We start from the raw sequence: 12,051 nt of genomic DNA on the forward strand, positions 1-12,051 counted from the left end.
ATACGGCAGAGGCGGAGGAATTGGGAATACGGGATGGCATTTTTGCAAGAGGTAGGGTGGGAAGAGGTGTAATCCAGGTAGCTGTGGGAGTCGGTGGGTTTGTAGAAGATGTCAGTGTCAAGTCGGTCGTCACTGATGGAGATGGAGAGGTCCAGGAAGGGGAGGGAGGTGTCAGAGATGGTCCAGGTGAATTTAAGGTCAGGGTGGAATGTGTTGGTGAAGTTGATGAATTGCTCAACCTCCTCGCGGGAGCACGAGGTGGCGCCAATGCAGTCATCAATGTAGCGGAGGAAGAGGTGGGGAGTGGTGCCGGTGTAATTACGGAAGATCAACTGCTCTACGTAGCCAACAAAGAGACAGGCATAGCTGGGGCCCATACGTGTGCCCATGGCTACCCCTTTGGTGTGGAGGAAGTGGGAGGATTCAAAGGAGAAACTTTGAAATATTCTAGTCTACAATCCTCTGTAAACTTCCCACCTTAATCCAAGCTAAGCCTTCATTGCTTTCCACATGTCTCCTCATGTCACTTGCTCCTTAAAATCTACTTCTTTGATTAAGGCTATATACATATGCTTTAATGTCGAATTGCAAGTGGTTCAATGTGCACTAGTATTCCTGAATAGCATTTACGACCACAAAGGCATTTTGTAAGTGCAATGTAGTTTTACTCTTATATACCCCTAAAAAATCAAAAATTTGCCTGTGTGGTTTAAAAATAAGTTAAGTGACAATATCACTCCAAATGAGAAAATTTATGGATGTAAGTTTGCTCACTGAGCTGGAAAGTTTGTTTTCAGATGTTTTGTCACTATACTAGGTGTCATATCCTGTGGTGATGTCATCAAATGACATCACCACCGGAAATGATATCACCAACCCAAGGAAACCTAAACACATATATAGACAATGGGTCACTAATACCAGTGCTCCACTGGAGGCTCACTGATGATCTTACCTAACATGATGACGAAACGTCTGAAAATGAACCTTCCAGCCCAGTGAGCAAACGTACTTACAGAACCTCAACCTCAGCTCCAAATCAAAGTTTATATAAATACATGGTAAAGTCATCTAACAGACTGGGACAACCAAAAAAGGCAGCAAAATAACAAAAAAAAATCAAAAGAGTTTCAAAAGTGGACTATGGAAAAATGCCTGACTACTCATTTTCCTCCAACAAATAACACATAAAAGGGAGGCCCTGTGGGAAATCTATTGGCTACAGAACGTATTCTTCTAACTAGCTTTAACTGCAAGGCATTCTAAATGGCAAATATTTCTTTTTGTTCTTAGGCAACTTCAAACCAACAAAAAAGGTACTACACAGTATGTAGCTAATGAAAATACTTACACAGCAAAATTAGATGTAAACATCCAGCAGTTTGACGAGAGCTATAGAAATCAACAAAGTGATTAAGATGCAATAGGAAATGCAAGGGGGGAAAGCACTTGATGAACATTGTGCCTGCTAATAACTGCTGAGTATGAGATTATAATAGTTAATAAGGAAATGACAGAATTGTTCAATCAATACTTTGTAACCATTTCACAATCAAAGAAAATAATATAAATTAGTAGTTGCTGGAAAGGCTCAGAAGGTCTGGCAGCATCGATAAAGAGAAATCAGAGTTAAAGTCTCGAGTCCAGTGATCATTCTTTGAACTGAGAAACTTCCGAGGAAGGGTCACCAGACATGAAACATTACCTCTGATTTCTCTTCATTGATGCTGCCAGACCTGCTGAGCTTTTCCAGCAACTTCAGTTCTTGTTTCTGAATTACTGTATCTTCAGTTCTTTTGGTTTTTAACATAAATTAGTACCCTGAAATCTAAAAATAAAGAATTGGGATGAATGTATTGGATTTATTGTAAGTGCAAATAATGATAATATATGGTATAATGAAGATGATAAATCCCCAGTATCGGATGATTTCCACCTTGTGGTATTGAAAGAAGTAGGTGGGAAAATTGCATCTGTATGCAATTGCATTCTCTACATTTGGACTGGGAAATTACACCTGTCATCTGGTTGCTTAAGAAGTGATGGAGAAATCATCAATTTAACAGCATTTATGCAGAGTTAACTGGGACTAACATGTCTGAGACAAACTGACAGAGCACTTCAACAAGTAAGAAGGATCATATTGGGTCAGCATGGATTTTTGAGGCTTATACATTAATAATTGATTTTTTTGTGAGGAAGTCAATAATATTGTAATCAGCAAAGTGTCCATCTGCTGCCAATGTGGAAGTCCAATTGCCTTTGGAATAAAATTACAAAAAAGAATTGGATCTGAGTTGGAAATTGTTTGGGTGAGGCAGAGAGTACAGATACTTTGACCTGCAGAAATTTAAAATCAGAATCAGTTTGCATTTCCTTTTCACACAAAGACCATTCAGGAGCAGAATTAGGCCATTTGGCCTCTCGTGTCTGTTCCACCATTCAATTATATTTTTTTCAACCCCATTCTCCGGCCTTCTTCCCATAATCTTTGATTCCTCTTTACTGATCAGGAACCAATCTATCTCAAACTTAAAAGTACTCAATGATATTGCTTCTGCAGCCCTCTGCAGCAATGAGTTCCACAGATTGATCATCCACTGGCTAAAGAAGTTATGCTTCATCTCAGGTCTGAAGGGTCATCCCTTGACTTTGAGGCTGCACCCTCAGTTCTTAGTCTCTCCTACTAGTGGAAATGTCTTCTCTGTGTTCACTTCATCCAGGCCTCTCGGCACTCTGTAAGTTTCAATCAGAACCCCCCTTGTCTTTCTAAACTCCATCAAGTACAGACCCAGAGTCCTCAACCCATATGACAAACACTTCATTCCTGGGATCATTCTCATGAACCTCCTTTGGATCCCCTTCAAAGAATGATGGAGATCTGGAAATTTTCCTCGAAATATCGTGGATGATTGATGAATTAACAAATTCCAGACTGTGGTGAACATATATACGGCATATACTTGTGTAAAAGTCAAATTTTATGGACTGTTTTTTAAGGTTAAGTTTATGGGGTCAATTATTACATGGATACTGCTTTTGAGGGGCTGAAATTCATGCTGCAGTCCACAATACCATATCATTAGCAAAAGCCCAATTGATCTCTAAATGAATAAAGAAAAAACACATAACAAATTACGGTAATTACTGGATAAAGACAAAATGAATTAGTAAGCTGTTGTTTATACACACACTTTTGCTTTCGCATTGTCTGAAGTTAGCTTGATAACTTTCTCCAGTCTCACACAAGTTGCTCTGAAACATAAAATTCCCTTGCTGCTAGACAGTTATGTCTTCTCTGCAACTTCAATAGCTTTCAGTTTAAATACTGCTACATATTTTTTACTTTTTCTACACAAAATGATGAAGAAATTTGAAAACCTCAAGTGAACATATGACTGTATATGACTCTGAGCTGCACACTCTAACCTGATGCATCTTAAACTTTGGTGCCAAATTCTTCCATTTCCCTCCATTTTTCTCTCATCTACTGTTTTAGTTTTCAAACTAACTTTTTAAGTGTTCTTTCTGATAAAAAAAAAGTTATCAGACATTTGGCTCAGACACAACGATCATTGTAGCCGTAGCATATAAGTACAGGACACTACCGTGACTCACAAATGTTGATTTGTTATCTGTGAAGAACTAGTGTCGACTTTTACATGAGATATGTGGAAAATTCCAGATTTTTTGGCACATAATAGGGGTCGACTTTTATATGAGATCGACTTTTACTTTGTATATATGGTAGGTTTAGATTACTGCGTAATATGAAGCACATTAAATGGACATGTTGGGCTGATTGATTCCCTTATGTACTGCTGCCATGTTAAAGGAGTTGACACTGATCTAGTTGAATAGCAGAAGAAGTCTGAGAGGCTAAATAGCCTGTACCTATCTCTCTGTCTCATAAACCAGGTAGAATACACAAGTTCAATATCAATGGTCTCAGGTTGATTGATACAGCACAAGCAGTCAACATGCTCGTACCAAAGTACGAAGGTAGGTGCTATATTTTAGGTCGACACCTGATAATAAATTATGTAAAAGATATACTGTCTGGTGAATAATTAGCAGTGATGAATCTGACAATGGTGGCAGATTTTCTAAATTTTACATGAATCTCTGTTCTGTGGTGTTAGATGGCTCATATTCCTTCATTAATACATGTCATCAGTTTGTTCAGGAAAGAAGAGAAGATTTAACTGAAAGTTAAAACCAGTCAGCAGAATTTCAAAAAATATAATTATTTCATTTGCCTACAGCTGTGATAACCACAGATATGTCTCACTTTTAACATTTGGCCAAGACTGGTGAATTAATGATTCACACCTTTGAAATTAAAAGTGTGCTGTTGAAAGAAAGATAGTAATAAGACATTTGCTGAATGAGCAGGCTATCACCCAGTGTGCAAAATGACTCTCACATTGAACCATTAGAGAAACACCTGCAGGCTTGTCTAATTGAAAAGCTGTGGATTTTAATTGATTTGGGAGCAAGAAGATGAGACCATGGTGGTATGAGTCAGATTTCAGAATAAAGGTTGCCACCTCTGATTGGAACAGTTAATTGTTGCATAGTCAATATTTTGAATGAGGTTGCTTCTGCATGTTAGAATGTGATAATTTATTAGTCTTTTTCTGAAGAATTGAGCAATGTGGTGATTTGAGTTGGTGCATGTTCTTCTCAATTTGGCAACATATGATCAAATCTCGCTCTGTCTGCTAGATACTGCAGATGCTGAAAATCTGAAATAAAAGCAGAAGATCTTGAAAATACTCAGCAAGTCTAAAAGCCTCTGTGGAGAGAAATGCAGAATTAACATCATCGGTCATGATCTTTCTGCAGTCCTTGCAACAGCTAGAAATGTAAGTGAAATGGAATAGGGTGGAGATAGGGAGGTCTATGATGGGGCAGAAGAGAAAGATATTATATGATCTTCAATCTTATCAGATTCTAATATTGTTTGAGGTCAGTGAGTTGTAGTGGAGAAAATGACAGCTAAAACATAATTGAACTGCCAGAGGAAGTAGTGGAGGCTGGTACAATTGCAACATTTAAGAGGCATTTGGATGGGTATATGATTAGGAAGGGTTTGGAGGGATATGGGCTGGGTGCTAGCAGGTGGGACTAGATTGGGTTGGGATATCTGGTTGGCATGGATGGGTTGGACCAAAGGGTCTGTTTCCATGCTGTACATCTCTATGACTTGCCCTGCTTCATGTTTGGCCCATAACAGACTATTTCAGAGGGCAACTAAGAGTCAACTACACTGTCCACAGCTGTCATGTGCAGGCTTAGTCCGGGAAGAATGGCAGATTGCCTTTCCTAAAGGGCGTTCATGAACCAGATGATTTTTTTTAAAAACTGAGAATTAATTATAATTTTGTCCTGAAGCCACCTTTCGATTCCAGTCTTTTTATACATTGATTGAATACATAATTGATCATCTGCCGTGATGGAATTTGACTCTATATCCCGGGGTAACAGTTATCAGTGGAAGTATAACTATGCCATTATCTCCCCTTTCCTTAGTCAGTTAGTTCAATGTAGAGGCATGGAATAATGAACTGAAAGTCTGAGGGAACACATGGAGAAATCAATGTCGGCTAAAATGCAATGGTTCCTCAGAGCAATGTCGCAGATGAAATCAGGGATATTTCACAACTACCTTTTCACATGTTTACAACTTTTTTTCATTGTCAGGTTAGTTCTCTCACAGATTAAAACTGACTAGACTTCTGCAATATTTATCCAGGAGAAGCTCGACATCAACACACAGCAGAACACTTCACCCATGCCCTGCTTATAAATGACCTATTTGCTTGCCAATTCTAAATTTCTGGATCACTTACATTATGGGTTAACTTCATAGTCTACTGGAGCAGCTACCTACATCCCAGACTGGAGCTTCCCACAAGAATGAATATATGACAGTGAAAAAGGCACATAGATGAAACTAAATAATATTTTGTAAATAGTTATGGTGCTGTCCTTCATGACTCAATTAGTATTACCCAGACCTCTGAATTACAAGTTTTACATTCAAATCACACTCCAAATCTTGAGCTCAAATATCAACTCTAACTTTGCAAAGGAGCATTGTCATATCAGAGATGGGATTTTCAGATAAACTACTCCAGCCATCCCATTTCACTGCTTGGGTCACTGTTGCAGAACTTAAGGCACTAAACAAAGATAAACAGGAGAATTAGCCACAATATCTTGGCCAATATATATCCCTCAATATCTGGTCATAATCACATTGTTTGTGTGAGTTTGCTGAGGGCAAAATGGTTGACACATTTCCTGTGTTACAGCAATGCTAAACTTTTAAACAGTATTTAATTGGCTGTGATGAACTTTAAGATGTCCAGTTCTTTTGAAAAATGATTCTTTTCTTTCTAAGTCACTGGATTTACAGATACTTAAATTTTGATTACCTTATACTGTAGGAAATCTAATCTAATCTAAATAATCTATAAAAGAGTGGGAAACCAGGTAAAACATTTGTATTGAGAGATATGATTTAATGCGATGGTTTTCTCTGAGAAGAAAGGATAAAGTTTTTAAAAATCTGTGAATGCTGGAAATCATAAATAAGAACAGAAATTGTTGGAAAAACTCAGCAGGTTTGGTAACACTAGCAGAGAGAAAGCAGAGTTAACATTTCGTGTCAAGTAACCCTTGTTCAGAACTGCAAAATTTTAATAAAGTGAAGAGCCCTGAAACTATCCTGATGTAGGATAGACATGCACAGGGTCTACACATCCATAATGAAGAGGACCCTGCAAACTGGAAATTCTGAAACTGGCCTAAAACATCAGAAGAATTGTGGATGTAAGTCAAGATGGACTGGACAAGGGGAGAAAAACAATTGAGTCAAGGTAGGAAGAGGTGAGTTCTGTGGGGCAGGAGCAGATGGAAACAGTGGGTCTGCCCGGATAGTCCAGTGTTTGGACTTTGACCAGGAGGTAGAAGCAAGCCATGTGGTGTTGGGAGACTATGTGATGAAGGCAGTGCCATGGAGATCACCAAATGAAAAGAGATTAGTGATCATTGTGGACACAATAGCTTGATGTTCCATGGTAGGGTCATGGTCCAGGGGAGATAGGAGAAGACATCTGTGAGCTGGTGCTCAGCCTCCAAATGTAGAGGTCAGAACGGCAGACAACAACAGCACTAGCCCTGTTGGCAGGCTTGATTACAACGTCAGGATTATATAGGAGAGCAGAGAGTGCACTCAGTTCCGAGGGAGATAGTTTGAAATGGGTGAGGGGGTGCCGGGAAATTGAGATGGCAAATGTCATGTTGACAGTTCTCAGTGAATAGGTCAAGTGCAGATAATAGGCCAGAGGGAAGGGTCCTGGTGGAGGGAGACTTTTGCGGTAGTGAAGGTACTAATGGGACAGGAAGAGAATTCTTATCAAAGAAATGGGCATAGACACAATGGCAATGGAAGAAGAATTCAATGTCATGTTGCCCTCGAAATTTGTTGAGTTGGGGGTGCACGGGAATAAAACTAATACTTTGCTGAATAAAAAATGATCAGCATCAGAGAGCAGAAGATCAGAATAAATAAATAAATAAACATTCTGAAGAAAGTTCACTGGACCTGAAAAGTTACTTCAGCTTTCTCTTCACAGATGCTGCCAGGCCAGCTGAGTTTTTCCAGCAATTTCTGTTTTAGTTAAGGATATAATTTAAAACATTATGTACTGAGTGCATTTACTCTTTGATGGACAGCAGTAACAAACAAACAGTTCTTTCTACATCTGTGAGAACATCTGTAATGAGATTGGCTATCTGACAGCATCATGAGCCATTACACAAGCTCCTAGGACCTGGTTTGGGATACTGTCCAAGAAAGGATTAAAATGATCCAGTTTGAAGGTGACAAAGGGACGAATAATATTTTTGGCAGACACTTGGAATGAGGCGGAGTGAAGAAGGCAGTTTCATAGACACAGAATTTCTTGGCTCAGATTCTCACCATGATGGACATAGTCTGTTTGCTATGGGAAAGATTTTGGAAGAAGTTGGGAATAGGACAAAGGCAGTACTAGCATTTGTTGCCCATCCCTGATTGCTCTGAAACTGCTTTCTTGAACTGCTGCCACTCGTGAGATGTAAATACACCAAGAGTGCTGTTGGGAAGGAAATCCAGGAGTTTGATCCAGCAACAGTGAAGCAAAAGTCACACATTTCTGATCAGGATGTTCAGAATGTGTAGGTCGTGGTGTTCCCATGTATCTGCTATTCTTGTCCCTTGAAGTGGCAGGGATTATGTGTTTGGGAAATGCTGTCGAAGGAGCCTCAATTACTTTCTACAATGCATCTTGCAGATAGTACATACTGCTTTGGTGATAGGGGAATGAATGGTGGCAAATGCAGTGTCAATCCAGCAGGCTATTATGCCCTGGATGAGTTTCAAGTTTTTTTGTGTTGTTGGAGCTACATCCACCAGGAAAGTGCAAAGTATGCCATCAACAGACCTTTGCCTTCTAGATTCCTGATGAAGGGCTTTTGCCCAAAACGTCGATTTTCCTGCTCCTTGGATGCTGCCTGACCTTTTTTTTTCGATTAGATTACTTACAGTGTGGAAACAGGCCCTTCGGCCCAACAAGTCCACACCGACCCGCCGAAGCGCAACCCACCCAGACCCATTCCCCTACACCTAACGCTATGGGCAATTTAGCATGGCCAATTCAACTGACCTGCACATTTTTGGACTGTGGGAGGAAACCAGAGCACCCGGAGGAAACCCACGCAGACACAGGGAGAATGTGTAAACTCCACACAGTCAGTCGCCTGAGGCGGGAATTGAACCCGGGTCTCTGGCGCTGTGAGGCAGCAGTGCTAACCACTGTGCCCCATGCCGCCCATGACCTGCTGTGCTTTTCCAGCACCACTCTGATCTAAACTTTGCCTTGTAGATGGCAGACAGACCATGGGGATAAGTTAGTCACGACTGGTTTCCTAGCCTTTGACCTGTGCCTGGCAGCACATTGTTTAATGTCTATCCCAGTTCAGTTTCTGGTGAATGGTAACCATCAGGATATTGAAGATGAGGGTTTTCAGCAATGATAATGACATTGAAAGTCAAGAGAAGATAATTAAATTCTCTATTTATTTTACATGGCCCTTTTCTGATACTTATGTGTCATGAATACTACCTGTCACTTATTAAACCATGCCTGGATGTTGTCCAGGTCATGCAGTATATGGACAGAGGAGGCTTCAGTCTTTGGGGATTTGTGAATGGTGCGATAATCAATGAATATATCTACTGCTGCCCTGAGAGTTGAGAAAAGGTCATTGATAAAGGACCTGAAAGTGGTTGGTCTTTGGCCAATACACTGAAGAATTCCTATAGTGATGTCCTGGAACTGAGAAGCTTGACTTCTAAAAATCACAACCATCTTCCTTTGTGCTTGGTATGACTGCAACAAGTATAGAAATTGCCCAATTTACATTGAATCCATTTTTCTAGAGCTCTTGATGCCATTCTTGGTCAAATGATGCCTTGTTGTCAAGAATATTCACGCTAATTTTATGCCTGGATTTTGTATGAAGGAGGTCAGGGGTTGTTGGTGGAACCCAGCAACAGTGAAGAAGTTACTGCTGAGCAAGTAAAATTTGATGACCTCTACCTTCAGTTTGCTGCTGACTGTGATGATGATCAGGATGGCCAAACAGTTCTTCAAAGATGACGGGGCTGTCAAAGAACTATCCAAATAGTATTGAAGTTTAAAAAGAAACAGGACTATGCACTTCACCATGCTAATTGACATTTGACATTATAGGCTTTGTGCTGCATGCTGAACTTCCTAAACTATCATGTTCACAATATGGTTTGGAGGGACTGGGGTGGACAAAGTTAAAAATCACACAAAACCAGCTTATAGCCCAACAGGTAAATTTGGAAGCAATAGCTTTCAAAATGCTGCTTCTTCATCGGGTGGTTGTAGAGCAAAATCATAAGGCACAGAATTTATAGCAACAGGATTGCAGTGTCATGGAATGTAATATTAAACAATTGGTTAAACAATCCACTATTGTTGCTGTTGCCTAGAGTAGACAAAGAGCCTGCTATTCTTTAGCTACATTTGTTTAATATTACATTCCATGACACTGCAATCCTGTTGCTATAAATTCTGTGCCTTATGATTCTGCTCCACAACCCGATGAAGAAGCAGCACTTCCAAAGCTAGTGCTTCCAATAAACCTGCTGGACAATAACATAGTGTTGTCTGATTTTTAACTGTGTTCACAATAGATTAGCAACTATGACAGCAATCTAATAGACAGCTACAATTGCTTATAAAATGGATATGTTGGCTTACATAAGGGATAAAGCATGAAGTGTTTATTTTCATAAAGGATTAGAGTCAGAGAGTCATAGAGAAGTACAGCATGGAAACAGACCCGTCGGTCTGACCTGTCCATGCCGACCAGATATCCCAACCCAATCTAGTCCCACCTGCAAGCACCTGACCCATATTCCTCCAAACCCTTCCTATTCATATACCCATCCAAATGCCTCTTAAATGTTGCAGTTGTACCAGCCTCCACCATTTCCTCTGGCAGCTCGTTCCATACACGTACCACCCTCTATGTGAAAAAGTTGTGCCTTAGGTCTTTTTTATATCTTTCCCCTCTCACCCTAAACCTATGCCCTCATGATCTGGACTCCCCACCCCCAGGGAAAAGACTTTGTCTATTTATCCTATCCATGGCCCTCATAATTTTGTAAACCTCTATAAGGTCAATGCTCGGCCTTCAACATTCCAAGGAAAACAGCCCCAGCCTGTTCAGCCTCTCCCTATAACTCAAATTCTCCAGCCCTGACAACATCCTTATAAATCTTTTCTGAACCCTTTCATGTTTCACAGCATCTTTCTGATAGGAAGGAGACCAGAATTGCATGCAATATTCCAACAGTGGCCTAACCAATGTCCTGTACAGCCACAACATGACCTCCCAACTCCTGTACTCAGTATTCTGACCAATAAAGGAAAGCATACCAAATGCCTTCTTCACTATCCTATCTACCTGCGACTCCAATTTCAAGGAGTTTTGAACCTGCACTCCAAGGTCTTTTTGTTCAACAACACTCCCTAGGACCTTACCATTAGTGTATAAGTCCTGCGAAAATTTATTTTCCGAAAATGCAGCACCTCACATTTATCTGAATTAAACTCCATCTGCCACTTCTCAGCCCATTGGCCCATCTGGTCCAGATCCTGTTGTAAGCTGAGGTAACCGTCTTTGCTGTCCACCACACCTCCAAGTTTGGTATCATCTGCAAACTTGCTAACCATACCTCTTATGCTCACATCCAAATCATTTATGTAAATGACGAAAAGTAGAGGACCTAGCACCGATCCTTGTGGCACTCCAATGGTCACAGGCCTCAAGTCTGAAAAACAACCCTCCACCACCACCCTCATTCTTCTACCTTTGAGCCAGTTCTGTATCCAAATGGCTAGTTCTCCCAGTATTCCATGAGATCTAACCTTGCTAACTAGTCTCACATGGGAAACCTTGTCGAACGCCTTACTAAGTCCATATAGATTACATCTACTGCTCTGCCATCATCAATCCTCTTTGTTACTTCTCAAAAAACTCAATCAAGTTTGTGAGACATGATTTCCCACACACAAAGTCATGTTGACTATCCCTAATCATTCCTTGCCTTTCCAAATACATGTGCATCCTGTCCCTCAGGATTCTCTCCAACAACTTGCCCACCACTGACATCAGGCTCACTGGTCTATAATTCCCTGGCTTGTCCTTACCACTCTTCTTAAACAGTGGCACCACATCAGCCAACCTCCAGTCTTCCAGCACCTCACCTGTGACTATCGATGATACAAATATCTCAGCAAGAGGCCCAGCAATCACTTCTCTAGCTTCTCACAGAGTTCTCAGGTACACCTGATCAGGTTCTGGGGATTTATCCACCTTCATGCATTTCGAGACATCCAGCACTTCCTCCTCTGTAATATGGACATTTTTCAAGGTGTCACCATCTATTTCCCTACATTC

The sequence above is a fragment of the Chiloscyllium plagiosum genome, unplaced genomic scaffold (assembly GCF_037043375.1).
Source record: "Chiloscyllium plagiosum isolate Xiang-an unplaced genomic scaffold, Cpla_swu_hap1 HiC_scaffold_3, whole genome shotgun sequence".
In the NCBI taxonomy this organism is placed as follows: domain Eukaryota; kingdom Metazoa; phylum Chordata; class Chondrichthyes; order Orectolobiformes; family Hemiscylliidae; genus Chiloscyllium; species Chiloscyllium plagiosum.